Source organism: Hyperolius riggenbachi, chromosome 11 (genome assembly GCF_040937935.1).
Source record: "Hyperolius riggenbachi isolate aHypRig1 chromosome 11, aHypRig1.pri, whole genome shotgun sequence".
NCBI lineage: Eukaryota > Metazoa > Chordata > Amphibia > Anura > Hyperoliidae > Hyperolius > Hyperolius riggenbachi.
Genome location: NC_090656.1, coordinates 130,727,595 through 130,745,378, shown reverse-complemented (window position 1 = coordinate 130,745,378; position 17,784 = coordinate 130,727,595). Strand labels below are relative to the sequence as shown.

The following is a 17,784-nucleotide window of genomic DNA, read 5'->3' as shown; positions in this document are numbered from 1 at the left end:
TTTTGAAAAATACCAGTTGTTTGGCAGTCCAGCTGATCTCTTTGGCTGCAGCAGTGGCTGAATCACACACTTGAAACAAGCATGCAGCTAATCCAGTCTGACTTCAGTCAGAGCACCTGATCTGCATGCTTGTTGAGGGGCTGTGGCTAAAAGTATTAGAGACACAGGATCAGCAGGAGAGTCAGGCAACTGGTATTATTTTAAAAGGAAAAATCCATATCCTTCTCAGTTTAGGTTCCCTTTAAAGTGGTTCTATGGACTTCTCAAATTAACAAAAATGGACACTTACCTGGGGCTTCTATCGGCCCCCTGCAGCTGTAATGTCCCTGGCCGTCCTCCTCCGATGCTCCGTTCCCCGCCGCCGGTACCGGTCTAATCACGCGACTAATTACACTGCGGCTGTGCAGCCGTGGCCATGCGCATGCTCGCTCCCGCGTGCGTCATTGGGAGCTTACTGCGCAGGGGTTCTGTGGACTTCTCAAATAAACAAAAAACGTCACTTACCTGGAGCTTTTACCGGCCCCCTGCAGCTGTAATGTCCTAAGCCGTCCTCCTCCGATGGTCCGTTCCCCGCCACTGGTCCCGGTCTAATCACACAACTAATTACACTATGCATGTTACATGGCCAGAGTTAGGACACCTATGTTTACCTGGGTACTTCTGCGCAGTATAGGTGATTAAGCATAAGAATGCATTCTTCTGTGAACTAAAACCCTGGCTTTTAACTTAGCTGTAGGGATAACAGTTGTGCCTGGATGAGTGAATCTGTGAATGCAATTGTTTGAACATTTGCATGTGAGTGTGCGAAGGGTTAATAGATTTTTGCTGTTTTCTAGCCACACCCCCTTCAGCACCTCCCTTTCCCTAATAATTTATTTAATGTCCTAACTAGAGGCGATGTGCCTGGATATATGTATGTTTATTCTTATCATTGACCCCTGTGGCTAGGGTCCAATTCGGTGCACTCCCCCCTTCCCCTGTATGTTTGTCAGCATGCAGACAGCTTATGCTGGTGTATGCGCATGGTGCACATGGACACATAACATTAGCTCCCTTGTGCGATTGGTAAGATGCACTGTCTTTCCCAGGAGAGGAAGTTAGGATGTGTGCTCCTAATCCATTGATAGGTTTGATGCAATGAATGTGTTTGCATGTCTGCACTATGCATGTTACAGGGCCAGAGTTAGGACACCTATGTTTACCTGGGTACTTCTGCGCAGTATAGGTGATTAAGCATAAGAATGCATTCTTCTGTGAACTAAAACCCTGGCTTTTAATTTAGCTGTAGGGATAACAGTTGTGCCTGGATGAGTGAATCTGTGAATGCAATTGTTTGAACATTTGCATGTGAGTGTGCGAAGGGTTAATAGATTTTTGCTAATTACACTGCGGCTGCATGGCCGTGGTCATCAGGAGCTTACTGCGCAGTACAAGAAAACTTCATACCGCGCCTGCGCAGTAAGCTCCCGATGACGCGCGCGGGAGCGAGCATTAATCGTCTTGATAGACAAATATTAGAACGGGACCAGCTGAGGGGAACGGAGCATCGGAGGAGGACGGCGTGGGACATTACAGCTGCAGGGGGGCGATAGAAGCCCCAGGTAAGTGTCAATTTTTAGCAGTCTTTGTATAAGAGGCGCCCCAAAGTGCTAGCTGTACTATATTCCAATCGTCACAAAAGTGTCGGTTTTTGTTTATTTGTCCACAGAACACCTTTAAGACTGCAGGGGATTAGAGCACATATCAAACTCTTTTAAAATTTGCATTCTGTCCATGTGGAATTTTGTGGTATAGCAATTAACTGATAACTATGGATGCACTTTTGGATTCCATGGAATTGAAATTCTCACATCTCGCGGAAATCTGATTTACCACAACTCGGCAATTTTAGTCCGATCACAGAACTCAGAAGCTTTGGACCAATCAGAGAATGCAAATTTTTTTCGTTAAAAATCGGATTACTGTGGTAATTTTAGACAGGCCCGATTCTAGGTAAACTGGGGCCCTGTGGCAGAAAAAAAAGGCCTCCAAAGGCAAAAAAAAACCAAACCTCCCTCGGCAGGACACTAACATGCCGGGGGTGTTTGACGTGACGTGATGTCCATGCCTGCGTCACATGATGGGATCACCGTGCTATGTCTGGCTGTGTGTATGTAACACACGCAGGTTACCATGTCGCCACCACTGCCAGGAGGAGGGATCAGGTATGTATGGTCTGAGGTCTCGGCTCCCGGACCTGCATTATTCACCACCCACACGCACCGACAGCACCAAGCCCAGACCACACACACTGACTGAGCAAACAGCAGCTGGCCAGAGCATGCGGCGGCTGCCGCGGCCGGGACGTGGCACACCATCTTTGGCTGGCAAAGGGGGGACTCTGGGGCCTGGGGGCAATTGCCCCCCTTGCCTTACTTGTAGTTCCGGCCCTGATCTTAGACCAATCACAAGATAAAGTTTTTCCGATTTCCAAATTTTTTTGGGTCATCTTTTTGCATTCTCCGATGCAAAAAATGACAAATAAATTACTCCTTGGAAATTGGGAAAATGGAAATTAGAAAAATGGAAATAAAAAAAAAAACAAATTGTAAAAACGGAAATTGCCATTGGCTGAAATCGGAATTTCCACAGAATTGGAAATGGACATGTCCGACAATCCTACTGGTAAAATCTTTTATGACCATTTAGCTTAAAAATAATAATGTATCTGAAATCAGGTAAGCAAGGTGTGTGTGTATACTAAAACTAGTCCTGCGACTGGTTACCTACACCGAACTAGGAATCATTTTTTGCTGAAATGGGAGCTTTAAGTAACAAAGCATGTACATTACAGTATGACAGCATCACTGGGACAAGACAAAGATGGAATGTTAGGTTAGAGTTAGACAATGTGGAAGAATAGGGTTGGGGTTAGTGTAAGAATGTAAGTATTATATGCTTGAATTCATGGGCCTCAGTTACTTTCACTGAGGTTAGTTAAATGACTTGATTTGCAGAGTATGCCTTTAAAGAGGATTTCTAGAAGCACTGGAGAACAGTGTGATACAGGAGCTCCCAAGGCTGTATCAGAGATATCCAGTGCAGCGGCCAGACCAGCTGGCGACAAACAAAATAAACATGAGCCATTGTTATGAAAATATTCTCACAAGAACATTAAACAAATGGCCTCCTCAGAACAAGATGACAGTTCCTGGAACATGGAATTGTCCAGGCCATGCGCAGTAAAGACTGTGCTTGTCACAGGGTTTTAGCCAATAGCAGGCGATGAGTTATGGATCCGTCCCCGCGCAGATGATGTCACATTTAATGCTTTAGAGTTTAGTATAAGAGGAGGTAACGAGTGCCCGGGAGGGGCTACTTCTTCTGCTGCTTCTGACTTCTGGATGATGACTTCCACCCTTTAATCTCTTTGTAATGTATTGCCATCTTATCTAACTGTGTGCTGTATATAGGCCTACGGGCCACGTAGTATAGATGTAACATAAGTATAGATGGAACATAAGAGAAAACCTGGTTGCCATGCAATGGAACCAAAAGCTGTAACGCAAAGAGGACATACTACAGAACAATTGCTTCACTGTGTAGTGATAAGCCTCTGTATATCTGTATATCTGTTTACTGAATAAACTCCTGAGACTTTGAGGACGTCTGAGAAGTTCTATCTCCTATGCTGTTGCTAGGATGAGAGTCGAGTTATCACACTTCCTGTGATATGGTGCCGAACGAAGGAGTAGTGTTGTTGCCCATAGCAACCAACGTATAGATTCTTACAGTTAGGTGCAAGGTAAAAGAAAGAAGACATATGGCAAGGTGAATGTTAGAGTTGAGTACAGGACAGAGGGGGAGGTTAGTATAGGTAGGAGGTAAGAGGCAGGATAGGTCATTCAGGGGAACTAAACTGCTGGATATTAAGCTGTGCTGCTATGAACCCCAATATTCGGCATCCAGCTTAATGGTACCTGGTCTACTCTGTCCTCTCTTTGTCTGCAGCGGCACCGTCATGCTAAAATAGAAAAAAAAAACCTTAATATCTAACAGGTTGACAGATACTCAGATATATATCCAATTTCAAAAAATGTCATAGGCTACAGCTAAATTTACAATGGTGCGTTGTGGTGCAGCATAACTAACTCGTAATAGAATGTTCACAGTGCAGATTAATGGCGTGAGGCATCTTAACACACTGCATGCAATGCTTTAAAACAAAACACACGCATTAACAGAGAAGCATAATTTTCATTGAATGTATGCAACACAACGCATGTATAATGTGTGATGTGACTTTTCCGTTCTGTTGTGTTCCTGCTTTTACAGGAAACACAACATGCACTAGGAACCTAGCCATAGTGTGCGGTAACATTTGAGTTTATTTTCACTCGAGTTAAAGAACAAATTACGGAAAACTGGCGCAGATTATTTATCCTCCTCCACCAAGCTTTACAATTGTTTTTGTGTAGACAGGCAGGTAACACTAGCCTGGCATCTGTCAAACCCAGATTTGGCTTTCACCCTGCCAGACGAGTCAGCGTGATCATCACTCCAGATAACACATTTCTATGGCTCTATAACCCTGTAGCGGTAGGTGGTTTGCTTTTCACCACTGCTCACCCATGAAAATCCAGTTTAGTTTGGATGGATCTCTGTAGTGAGTGTTGCATCCAAGACACTTACCGTATTTGCAGAATACACTTCAGCACTCTGTGATCTCTCTCTGTGAGCTTGTATGGCCATGTGGCTTGTGTGTGCACCTACATCTTTCTACCTCACAAAAACAAAACGAACTACGGTATTGACAATGCCAGATTTAGCAGGAAATAAATGTGACAAAGTTTGTTAGGTGGCATCCTATTACTGTACCACACCAAGTGTCACTAAGCTCCTTAAAGGGAACCTGAGTTTAGAGAGATAGGAAGGCTGCCATATTTATTTCCTTGTAAACAATGTCAGTTGCAGGGAAGCCCTGTCGATCTTCTGGCATATTCATAGTGTCTGAGTCAAAACCCTGGAACAAGCATATGACTACTCCAGTAAAAGAGTCAGCTGAGTCAGAGAACCTGATCTGCATATGCTTGTTCAGGGTTTATGGCTCAAGGTATTAGAGGCAGAGGATCAGCAGGATAGCCAGGCAACTAGTATTGCTTAAAAGGAAATAAATATGGCAGCCTCCATATCACTCTCACCTCGGGTTTCCTTCTAAACAATTAATTTCACTACAATAGTTGTCTATAGCCTCATACACAGTCTGTCAAAGCAGCCATCTGGGACTATCTCGGATGAGTATCTGGCATGTGTACACGTGTCTACGAAGTTGCTAAAGATCTGGCACGGGTGTGGTCACGGGTGGAGCCAAATTTACATGAACTTAGCAATGACTAGAACTATGTTTGAATTAGATTGTAAGTGCCTCCGACACAGGTGCTGGGGGAAAGTCATGTGGCGCACATAGGGATTCCCCCCGTTTAAGTGTTGACAGGTGCCCCCCCCCCCCCGTTTAGGTAGTGACAGGGACCCCCCTTGTTTAGGTGGTGACAGGTGCACCCCAGTTTAAGGTAGTGACCGAGGCCCCACCCCACTCACTGTGATGTCAGACCTCAGATCGCTGCCCGTCTGCTGTGTCCTGTGCCTGCTGCCTAAATTCTTGATTGATTCATCTCTCTCATTTATTCCTCACATTAACTCCCTAACCAGCTCCTGTCATCTCCAACTCAAAAAACCACTGGCGAACTCAGGGGGCTATTCCGGGTGTCTGGAACCTCCCCCCTGCACTGAGCTATGTATTCAGCCAGGGAAGCCCGCATAATATAAACAGCCTCATTCTCCCTCCCTTCTTACTTCTGGTGCCTCCCTCCAGCTAATAGAATGAGAGAGGCAGCCGAGCTTCCCTCACAACCCTCACAAGAAGATGCAGCCTGCAGAGAGAATGTTGATTATGGAGTCCTGGACTCTCCACAGCACAGAAGTGTCAGACATGATGAAATTAGAGTGCAGGCAAGCTGGTAAATATGCACAGCATGATGCAGAGCTTGCCTGGACTCAGGGTCTGTGGGCAAACATCTGTCTGGTCTCTCCCCATTGTTATAATGACTGCATGTGTGGATAAGGTGTGGATAACAAGCTGAAAAGTTTTTGACAGTCCCTAGACTCCAGGAGGGCTTCTTTCTGACTTGTGTGAGAGACTGACAGGGACAGGAGTCCGATTACAGGCAAGTAGCCTGTGTGATGTGGGACTTCAATACAGATAAGTTCTCTGCTCCATCTCAGGCTATTCTCAATTTCTCCACTCCTCTCTCTGGGCTAGTGCAACGCCAAAATGACAATAGCAATCGCTAGCAATTTGTGAGTGTGATTTTGTGAAGTGATTTTCAGAGCGATTTTTGAATGAATTGCTCAAAAACATGCTACATGCAGTATACCTGCGATTTTGAAAAAATCACAACGCTGCTGTGGGAACACCCACATAGGGTAACATTAGCCAAGCGCTTTTCAAATCACTGTTGATTTGAAAAACGCTCAGAAGCACTCTTGGTGTGCACCAGCCTCCTTCATTCACCTTTGTTACCCTCTTCCCCTAGAGCTGACTGTGTGTTCTTGTCTTACAGGAAAGCTAAATAAAAGTGCAATCCGGGTGAGGCAAAATATTATTATTTAGTATTTATGTAGCGCCGACATCTTCCGCAGATGCATATATCCCTGCATCATATGGGTATCGCTTGCGCTATGTGAAACTATGTAGCATATTCCACTGAATTGTCCAAACTAAGTCTATCTCCTGTTCCTCTCTTGGGGAGTTGTTCCAGCGCTGTACCCCGTTCACATTTGCTGCTACCAGAAGCCCTCAGAAACACTTGTGTCCTTGAGTACTTCCAAAGATAGGCAGCTCCGTAATACGCCAGCGCACTTTTGTGCATGGGCAGTATGGAGCCACCTGTATTCGGAAGCACTCGGGACATACGTGCTTCTGGACCTTTCAGGAACCCCCCCCCCCTTAAAAATCCTGCGTTTGCCCCTGAAAACAGCACGTATCCGACCTTTTCTCTCTCCTCTCATGACACAACCAAAATGTTAGTACATGCTCTTATTATATCTCGATTGGACTATTGCAATATATTGCTTGGTGGACTTCCAACTAACCGACTAGCACCGCTCAATTCTGTACTGAACTCTGCTGCTCGACTCATTCATCTCTCCTCTCGCTCTTCCTCTGCTGCTCCTCTCAGTCAAGCTCTTCACTGGCTACCAAATTAACCAGAGGATTCAGTTCAAACTCTTAACCCTAACCTACAAAGCTCTCCACAATCTCTCTCCCCTGTACATCTCCTCACTAGTCTCCAAATACAAACCCAACCGCAATCTCAGATTTGCACATGAGCTTCTTTTATCCTCTTCTACAATTACCTCCTCACATTCACATGTACAAGACTTCTCACGTGCCTCACCCCTCCTCTGGAATGCCCTTCCACAGCACATCCACCACCCTCCCACCTTTGAAATCTTTAAACGCTCCTTTTAAAACCCACCTTTTCCGACAAGCATATTCTCTAGCTTAGGCCACGCACCCACTAAATAACCTAACTACGCACTGCCTGTACATATACTGTATACTTCCCCCACCTCTTGTTTCCACCCCATTCCTTTAGATTATAAGCTCGCAAGGGCAGGGCTCTCACACTTTTGTGTCATGGAATGTTATTAATTTAATTGCTTGCACTCTGTTAGACATATATACATTTTAGTCATCATGTTAAATTTGCTATTGTAATCAGCAGTTCTGTATTTTGTATCAGTGTTCATATTTGATGTATATCATTGTCTGTATCATTATGTATCCCTTGTTTGTTTTCTTACATTGTACAGCGCCATGGAATATGTTGCCGCTTTATAAATAAATTATAAATAAAATAAAAATGTAACAGGCAGTGTCACTCAGGCCTCCGATCAGCCAGTGACCAGTGAGAAGCAGGCGTATGGTACTCCCTGTGAACACCGTGCTGCAAATGCAGAAGTGACATATGACGTCACTTCCGCATATCAGTGCGGTGTCCGCGAGGTACTAGCGCCCGCTTCTCACTGGTCGCTGGCTGATCGGAGGTCTCCATGACGCTGCCTGTTACATGATAGGCAGCGGGGACGGGACACAGCAGACGGACACAAGGAGGCAGCGGTGGTGCCATAGTATGGGGGCAGACATGGCATCCGAGCCATGCCTGCACCCCTGAAGATACATGTCTGCTCTGCCAGGCGGCCGCTGGTTTGTTTGGTCGGAGTGGGGGGGGGGGGGGGGCAGGGCTGTTGGCCAAAAGGGGGAGGCTGACCCCTCTTGCCCTATGCTGTGGAAGGAAGCCCATGGTTGTAGCTGTGGGGGATGCATTTGTATGAACCCATGACCACAACTGTCACCCTAAAAATGGAGTCCAGATCCCTATAACACAACAGCTATAGTCCGTGGTTAGTTTTATGCACCTGTTAGTACTGTGAGTGGCTATCAAGAAGCAAGGTTGTTACATAATTCTACCCATATCACACATAAACATAGCTGTGTGACTAAGAAAACAGTTGGCTGTATGGCTAACCATTCCAAAATAAAGGAAAATATGGGTTTCTCTATTGCACTTTAACTTAGTAACTGGTATTAAGAAAATAATTGCCACGATTTCAAAAATATGAGGTGTACTGCATGATGAGCTGCCCTCTGCTGAGACAGGTGGACTAACCATACTTGTCTGTAACAGAATTCTGTGGGAGTATAGAATAACCCTGCCCCGCAGTTAGTCATTGTCACCACTGTGACCTTTACATTCAGTGTTATGGAATGTTTTCTTTTAAACCTTTAAAGTTACAGTGCTAGAATAAACATTGTTTTCTGATGTATTAGGAATCAGTCAACCTAGCAGACCACAGTTTTTCCCCAAATAAAGTGATACATTGGCAGGCCAACAAGACACAATTTTCAACAGCTAAGCAAATTTTTGGTTCAGACAGAAAAATCATTGTGAATATGAAATGTACATTTGTTGTCGTCATTATTCTGTCTTTTTGTTGGTTTATAGATATAAATTTCACCAAGGTTTCTGCCATGTCTCAGCTGTTACTTGAGACATCCCACATTTAATTTTACTTATAACTACAGCCAAAATTTGTCTAAGTTTTGGAAAGACTGAAGTAAGACAGGCAAATATTTTTTACTGCTGTCTGTGTGCCTGTCTAGGGAGGTTTTTCCCTCACTACCTGTTCTCTAAAACATGAGGACAATCTTCTCAGTAGGAACTCCGTGGGAAAATAGAAAGCAGTAAAAACCTCTCATATGTTCAGATATCTTTCCCCTCAATTCAAAATGCACCTTCATTTTTATACATTTTCCAGCTCGAGAGTGTTTACTTCACTTTCTGCTATCTGTGAACCTGTCCTTGAAACAGTGCGTGAGGACTAATTTACCCAATCGGAATCCAGACAAAAATATTATCCTGGCAGAGGTTTTAACATTTCTTCTATTCAAAAGTGAAGATTTTTTTTTTTTTTGAGGCTTAACCAATGCAATGTTGTTTTTACCACTTATTAATAACTTTGCAGTTTACTGTGATGCTAATATCAGACTTTCCATTGAGAGATGGTATTTTAAGTATCTATCAATTCAGCCCTGGAAGTCTATCTCTGGAAAAAAAAGAATAAAATAAAAAAATAACCCATGGAGAGAAGACCTAATTATAGCCTCCCCAGGAAGGCTCCCTTCAGTTCCCAGTCCTCTTCTTCCAGAACAGTTGTGTCTGGTCCATGGTGGGAAGTCTGCACTGAGGGTTCCCATCCTGCTATGTCTGCCCATTTTGGATACTGTGCTCCATTGTGGTTCTAGAAAGGGCAGGATTTGAACCCATCTCGGATTTCAAGCTCTATAGATGCACCAAGTGGAACAACAGACATGGAACTGGAAGGAAGGTTGGAGGAGGAGGACCAAGGATAAGAAGCACCCTTCCTGGGGTGGGGAGTACCAGCTTTATTTTATCTAGCTATCCAAAATTCTTCTTTAACCCCTTCTCAGCCAGAATAGTCAGCAGAACTGTATCTCTACCAACTGAGTGACACAGCACTTCACTTCTCTGCCTCTGCAGCCATCCGTCCCTCAACACGTTCTCCTATTAAACAAGACAGGGGGAAGAGGCGCCCAGGTGTAATAAAACTACGTTAAAAACAATAAAATAGAAAAAAGTGAGGTGGCTTACCTTGATCAAGACAAATTCATATATTGAATGAATTTTTATTATGCACTGGCAATGCGTTTTGTGGGCACGTGTCCACTTCCTCAGACCAAATACAAGTGCCAGAGTGTGCTGATAGCTGCAAGTGAGGATATTACATGTTACAATGCATCGCAGTGCAATGCCCTAGTGTAAATCTAGCTTTCACACTTAAAGGGACTCCGAGCAGTGCAGAAACTATGGAAAGATGCACATCATTTTAAAGCTCTCTTTCTCCTCTTTCCAATGATATATAAACCGCCACCCTACGCCTTTTAGTTTTCGCTATTTTCGCGATTGAAATTGCAGCGGCCGCGATTTCGATCGCGAAAATAGAGAAAACTAAAAGGTGTAGGGCAACGATTTAGGTGTCATCAGAAAGAGGAGAAAGAGAGCTTTAAAATGATATCCATCAAGCCATAGTTATATTGTATTACACAGGGCGACTTTTTGTCAAAGTCAGCAGCTGCATTCAGCAGAATGGAGCTGCTGACACTGGGGAAAGTGTCGGCCTGTGTAATACAATATAACTATGGCTTGATGGATATCATTTTAAAGCTCTCTTTCTCCTCTTTCTGATGACACCTACATCGTTGCCCTACACCTTTTAGTTTTCTCTATTTTCGCGATCGAAATCGCGGCCGCGGCAATTTCAATCGCGAAAATAGCGAAAACTAAAAGACGTAGGGTGGTGGTTTATAGATCATTGGAAAGAGGAGAAAGAGAGCTTTAAAATGATATGCATCTTTCCATAGTTTCTGCACTGCTCGGAGTCCCTTTAAACCCTCCAAACACCCCCCCCGAGCCTAAAAATAAACCCTTAACCTAACTCCTTGGCTGCTAAGCCGGGATTGTGGCAAGGAATGTAAATTTGAGCGTCCGGAGACAACAACGCTAAGCTGCGATTTGCAGCAAAGAAAGTACATTTGGGCACCCAGGGCAGCCACCGCAAAGCCGTGATTTGCGGCAAAGCAGGGAAATTTGGGTGCTTGGAGGCATCCGATAAATTACTCTGCACTCGCTATGCAATTCCGCAATTTGTATATCGGCATGCCTCGGTGCCCGCAATTTTACTGGTTGCCTCTGTGCGCCCAAATTTACTGCCTTTCCGCAATTTTATAATGCTTTTATATTGGGCGCCTATGGCGGAGCCCTTTTTTCCACAAGGTCTCCTGCACCCTTTTCCCCTGTTTTGGTGGAAACCATGTGCCATACACTACATATGGAAGTTTTCAAATGACAAACTCAAGGTGGCCATATACTTTAGATGGTCACCAGATTTGACGAATAGATAGATCAGAGAGAAATCTATTTTTGACACACACTGCTAATACATTTTTAACAGATTTCACTTTGAAATCCATTACAAATCTATGGAGCCACCATCCAAGGACAAATGTTAGGCCCCCAGGTCTCCCCATCTGTTGTGCTCCCCAGCCATGCAGAGTGTTGCAGCGGGGCGCCTGTACCACAAACAGTGGCATGCTGGATCATGGGTCTACAGGTGCCCCGATGGGGATGGAGAGAGGACACAGGAGGAGTGCGCCAGCGGACCAGTGAGTGCGCGCTCCACTGCTAACACTCTGCATGGGCCCGGGGAGGGAATCTGTCGGTCATCCTGAAATCTACTCCTGTTACTCACATAGCTAAATGCCACACATCCGACCGCCCCCTTTCCATCAAGATCTTTCTGCCTGGAATGATCAATAGCTTTGCTCGATTACACACACACACACACACACACACACACACACACACGTGCGCGCACACACACACACACACACACACACACGTGCGCACACACACACACACAAAACAAGCAAAAGAAAAACAAAACGTAGCAATAGTGGTGCTGTTGCCCCTAGAATCAAGGTAGTATTCAATCAGAATCCCATAGCTCCCAACTGTCCCTCTTTTGGAGGGACAGTCCCTCTTTGGCAGCTCTGTCCCTCTTTCCTCCTCATTCGTCCCTCTTTCAGGACTTTTTCCCTCTTTCTATGTAAATATATATATTTCTCTACTAAAAATGTGTTTGATTGACTCTTAACTTTATTCCCATCCTTTAAATTAATAAATTACTCATTTTAAAATGTTAATATGAAGGAAAATCAACCAGGATAGAAAGGACCAGTGTTGTTTGAATAATAAAACAACATATTTTTCTTATGAAATCTTTATGGTAAACGTGACTAGGGGTGTGATGGAGTATGATCAGGGGTGTGGCAGGGGCGTGGCTTAAGTGTCCCTCTTTCTCATCTCAAAAAGTTGGGAGGCATGGAATCCTTGTTCATTTCACAGCTAATGTTGACTACTTGCGTTGCTCTGGGTAACTGATTTACTTTTGCTCTAGTTTTCTTTGCACCTATCTTCATAAATGAGCCCCAAACTTCAACCTATGAAACACAATGGGCTCTATTCTCAATGAGTTTCCGCATGCGGTAAAGTACATGCGGGAAGTTTGCACCCAAAATACCGGCAAGTTGGGATTCTCAAAATGTTCCGCATGTTTTTTCCGCATGCGGAAAAAGTGTGATAAAAGTGCGGGATTCATGCGGTAAAATTTCCGCAAAAGTCGGTATTTTCCGCAATAAAAGATCAATTCTCAAAGATGTTCAGGCGCATCATTTCTTCGTTAATTACCGAATTTTTATCACCTACAAGAAGTAGGTGATATATTCCGCATCCCATTGACTGTAATGAAGTGTGGAGGCTTAAGGGCTGTGCTTGGTGGACTTTAACTTTTTTTTTTTAAACACTTTTTCATGCGACCTTTTTACCGCATGATTCCCGCATGAATAATGCCTGTTTCCGCATCTTTTTTCACGCATGCGGAAAACATGCGGAAAATATTAGTGAATCTGGAAATTTTGCGGCGTTTTCCGCATGCGCTTAATTTCCGCACAAATAAAAAATACCGCACATGCTTTTGAGAATAGAGCCCAATGTGCTTTTATGTCAACAACTTGACCCAGCAGAAGCTCATACATTCCAGCAAACAGCTGTTCAAAATGTCACTTACTAAGCATACATCATAAATCCGCTATGGTGATATTGATTTACATCGTAGTAAAATAGTGCCTATGGACATTTAGACAACAAAATAAAGTCTAAAGACATAACTTACACTCAAAGCAGAACTTTTACCATGTAAGTGTTTTTCAGTATCATAGAAGGGCTGCTGCTCAAAACAAATATAACAATCATTTGAATATTTGTTGAAGCAAGTTTTAGCTGGAGAGGGAAGGGTTAAAAATACCTGTGCCCTTCAGAGAATTACATCACCTCACAGATGACACGTAGCCACGCCCACACCTGTACACAGTCAGAGGCGCTGGGCAGGGGGAGCGAGGAACTCGATGGAAGGGCGGGGTCAGGAGGCCTAGTACGACCAATCAGGCCGCTGCACAGGTTGCTTCCTGGCTCTGGTTCCAGGATAGTACAGGGTGGGGGATGGATCAGCTGATTAGCACTGCTACTCGGAGGTACAGTACAGGAGTGACATTAGGACAACTACACATCTCCCTGGGGATCTGAATTAAGTGCCCACAACAGGTAAGACAGCCTGAAACTTCCTCTCCTGTATGTTTATAACTGTGAACTCCTGCTTTACGTTTCTTATTGAATTATTTATATATCTACTACTCAGTGTGAACTTGCAATGGCTGCCTGGGACTACCTTGCTCTGAAAACTGTATGTTTGAAAAAGATAAATGTCTAAAAGAAAAATTACAAACTTATTTCTGTTCCTGCAGCACTATTGACCATGTCACACAGATTATTAAAACAGTCACTGCAGGAGTGACCTGTGTGGTCTAATATGTAGACTAGAATTGAGTCTAAACGATTAATAGTTTCCATGCTACCTTATTGGTTAATTGCTTCCATTTAAAAACATCTGAAATTCATAAATTATTTTTCTTTCTGTTGGTTTACAATACATTTTGTGGCTTTCTTGGATGGGTTGTTTCATCCAAAGATGACAGCCTATCAATGGTTTAGATTGTTTTAATGTTGTATGTCAGCACAGGCAGATGTAATAGTTCAAGAGTTTATATGTAAACAACGGTTCCCAATGCAGCCAAGCCGATCGATAGAATGATCAGGTTGAGATGTGTATATGCCTGCCTTTCACTGATATTTCTGTGGATTTTTTTTCTTGTCATTAGAAAGGTAAATGCATTATATTTCCTGTGGAGGTTTATTTGATACTGAAGAGCTGTAAATTTTACATAAATATTTTTATTTTATGCTGGCTTGCAAAAAGAATAGATAATTACAAGGAAATAATATATGTCAGATTTTTATTGTATTCTGTAAAATCTGTTTAGGGAACACCCAACAAAATGTAGTTTTAATTCATTCACTTTTTATGGCTACCACATAGCATATGTTGCAGAAGTTTTGATTGGTCTTTTACATGGTACTTGGTATTATTTTAAAGTGAGTGTGCATATTTGGACTCTTTACATCTAGCTATGTCAGAACTGGTGTCTGGCAGATTTGGGACTACTGTATCTGGAATGGGCTGCTGGGATACAGTCGGTAGGAGCGGACAGGGACAGCACAAGGCAGGCTAGAGCAGCTAGAAGTTGTTTTGGTAGGAAGAAGTCAGGATGTGCCACATAGCAGTTTAGAAAAAAGCTGGTAATAAAAGATGGTAGTGGGTTGCTGAACCAGAAAATGTCAGGCTGGGCAATAGATCTGCATTGACAAAAATTGACAAAAATGAATGCCACAAAACCACTAGGATTCCACAGATTGTGAAAAAGGATTCTCATGTATATTGTTTTCTCTGAAATATCCTTAAATTTGACATCGTTTAATACAGTGCTGTTGTGCTAGATTTTGATGCTAAACTAGGGATATTTATATTTGTATGTGTGTAGTAACCAGGGCTGTGGAGTCGGTACAAAAATCTTCCGACTCAGTTTATAAAACCACGACTCCGACCCCGGGTACCTAAAATGGCTCTGACTCTCCGACTCCTTAGTCTAATACTTAACAGGGCTGTGGATTTTGTACAAAAATTATCCGACTCCTCAGTTTATGAAATCAACGGCTCCGACTCCGGGTGCCCAAAATTGCCTCGATTCCGACTCCACAGCCTTGGTATTAACTTGCTTTGTGCTGGTTTTACAATTACTTTGTGACCAGTATGCCCACAGGTCACTGTATCACCATAGCAAAGACCTGTGAAACATTAGCAGACTAGCAACACCAGTTTAGACAGGAATAGGTGTAAGTAAGGCGATTTGGGCTTTACTGATCGTCGGCGATCAGGGCCGGATTACTGACCAGGCAACAAAAGCAGTCGCTTGGGGCCCCCATTCAGAGTCAAAGGGGCCCCATTAGCACATAAACCAGCCCTCGCCATCCTGTCAGCGGTGGCTGGATGGTATAATGGTTAAAGGGACTCTGAGCAGTGCAGTAACTATGGAAAGATGCATATCATTTTAAAGCTCTCTTTCTCCTCTTCCCAATGATATATAAACCGCCACCCTATGCCTTTTAGTTTTCGCTATTTTTGCGATCGAAATCGTGGCCACGGCAATTTCGATCGCGAAAATAAAAAGGCATAGGGCATCTATCACTGGAAAGAGGAGAAAGAGAGCTTCAAAATGATATGCATCTTTCCATAGTTACATTGTATTACACAGGACGACTTTTCTCCAACGTCAGCAGCTCGATTCAGCATAATGCAATGAAATATAAGGAACCCAGGGGGATATAATTACGAAAATCATGCTGGTAGGTGTGAGGATGTTATTAATTAGTTGTGGGTATGCTTAAAGGCATACCCACAGGCACTGCTCAGAGTCCCTGTAAGGGCTCTGCCTCTGACACAGGAGACCAGGGTTCGAATCCCGGCTCTGCCTGTTCAGTAAGCCAGCACCTATTCAGTAGGAGACCTTGGGCAAGTCTCTCTAACACTGCTACTGCCTATAGGGCGCGTCCTAGTGGCTGCAGCTCTGACGCTTTGAAAGCGCGATATTAATGTTATTTGTCTTGTCTTGTCAAATGATGCCGTGCGCTGCTGATTGTCTTCAGAGCCAGGCTCTCCTCCTAGGTCCCCCTCCTGCTACTGTGCGCTCTGCCGCTGCCCACTCCTCCCTCCCTTCCCACAGAGAACAACAGCTGCAGCAAGAATGATAGCAGCAGATGGCAAACGCTCACTCACCTATCCATGATCTAAGCGATAGAGATCCCGTCATCTGAAACCCATCTGTCTCTTCTACAGTGCAGCTGCTCGCTCTGAACTTCCTGATTCTCAGATCAGACAGGAAGTAGTAATAGTAGTAGTAACAGAGCGGCAGCACTCTAGAGGAGACAGATGGGCTCCGGATGACGGGACCTCTATTGCTTGGATCGCAATAGGTGAATGTGAGTCATCTGGTGCTGTCATTCTCCCCCGCTGCGGCTGCTTTCTCTGCTGGACTATCGTATTCACTGGGATGGAGGCTGCATGGTGGCTGTCTAGTTTGGGAGGAAATCGGTTGTTCAGTGGTGGGGGTGGTTATGTAAGGCCCCGTTCACACTTGCGTTTTGGCTTGCAAACGGTCCGGATCGTATCAGGACCTGATCCGGATTGGAACCGTACGGTTCCGATCCGGATCCGGTCTGTTTGCATCAGGCATGCATCCGGATCCGTGGGGTTTAAAAAAAAATTACCTTGGGGTCTGCAGAAGGTGCACCTGGTGCACCTGTAGAATCAGGTCCTCCGCTGTAGGCCTCACCTCCACCTCCCGACATACTGCCAAACAGCTCCAGCACACTCCAGCACGTTTAGTCACTGCTGCTCCACTGCTCCCCATGTGTCCCCATCCGAAATGGCCGCTAGAATCCGCATAGGAAGTGGGGTAGAACATCAGGCGTTTGCAACCTGTGTGTTCTGTGCTTTCCGTTCCCCATAGGTTTCCACATCCGCATGGTGCAGTCAGGATCCGTTCCGGGTGCGTGGGCCGGATGAGCCGGACCCAAAATATAGTGCATGTTGGAAAAGCCTCCGGAGTCCGGATCCGATTCGGCTCCGTACTGTACGGAATGTACGTGTGTGAACGTCCGCATAGCCTTTGCATTGCTATGCGGAACGTACGTTCCGTGTGTACAGTATACGGTCCGGATCCGATCAGGCGGATCCAGACAGGGAACGCTAATGTGAACCGGGCCTAATTCTGTCTGGGGAACGGCTTCCCGTTTGGTGGTGTCCAGAGCTTTCTGCTATTGCCAGGCTGGAGATGCAGGAGGAAAGTGCTGCTGCTGTGATATCTGGTGCCCCCTTCACAGGGGTGCCCCAGCCCCTGAGTGCAAATGTCCCAGGCACTCATCTCTCACTCTGCATTTTGCCGCTGCTATTCCCTGCATTGTGCACCCACAGAGGAAAGCGGGTTGTTGCCCATAGCAACTAGTAGCTCGGCTGCCCCGCTGTGTGCGTCATGTTGCTGTGCAGCTGCATCTTCTGATTCTATTACGACATGATGGGGGGGCCCAAATCAGTTACTTTGCTTAGGGCTCCATTTAGCCTTAATCCGGCTCTGTCAGCGATCAGCAAAGTGCT

The 17,784-nt window shown here is 44.7% G+C and overlaps 2 protein-coding genes across 5 annotated transcripts in view; one reads left to right on the top strand and one right to left on the bottom strand.

The window, feature by feature from the left end:
• LOC137539166 (lamin tail domain-containing protein 1-like) overlaps window positions 1-13,538 on the bottom strand; it is a 201,067-nt gene extending 187,529 nt beyond the window's left edge. The window contains exons 1-2 of the mRNA XM_068261667.1: window positions 13,512-13,538; window positions 10,215-10,329 (exon numbers count right to left, since the gene is read on the bottom strand). The gene's annotated coding sequence lies outside the window, so the exon portion shown is untranslated. The remainder of the gene's footprint in view (window positions 1-10,214; window positions 10,330-13,511) is intronic.
• Window positions 1-17,784, top strand: part of RASSF7 (Ras association domain family member 7) — a 102,327-nt gene that overhangs the window by 5,646 nt on the left and 78,897 nt on the right. For 2 of the 4 annotated variants that reach the window (XM_068261666.1, XM_068261665.1), the window contains exon 1: window positions 13,640-13,781. The exons of 1 other annotated variant lie outside the window; for it this stretch is intronic. The gene's annotated coding sequence lies outside the window, so the exon portion shown is untranslated. Of the gene's footprint in view, window positions 1-13,639; window positions 13,782-17,784 lie in introns of those variants that run through there. One more of the 4 variants, XM_068261661.1, reaches the window with a different exon arrangement.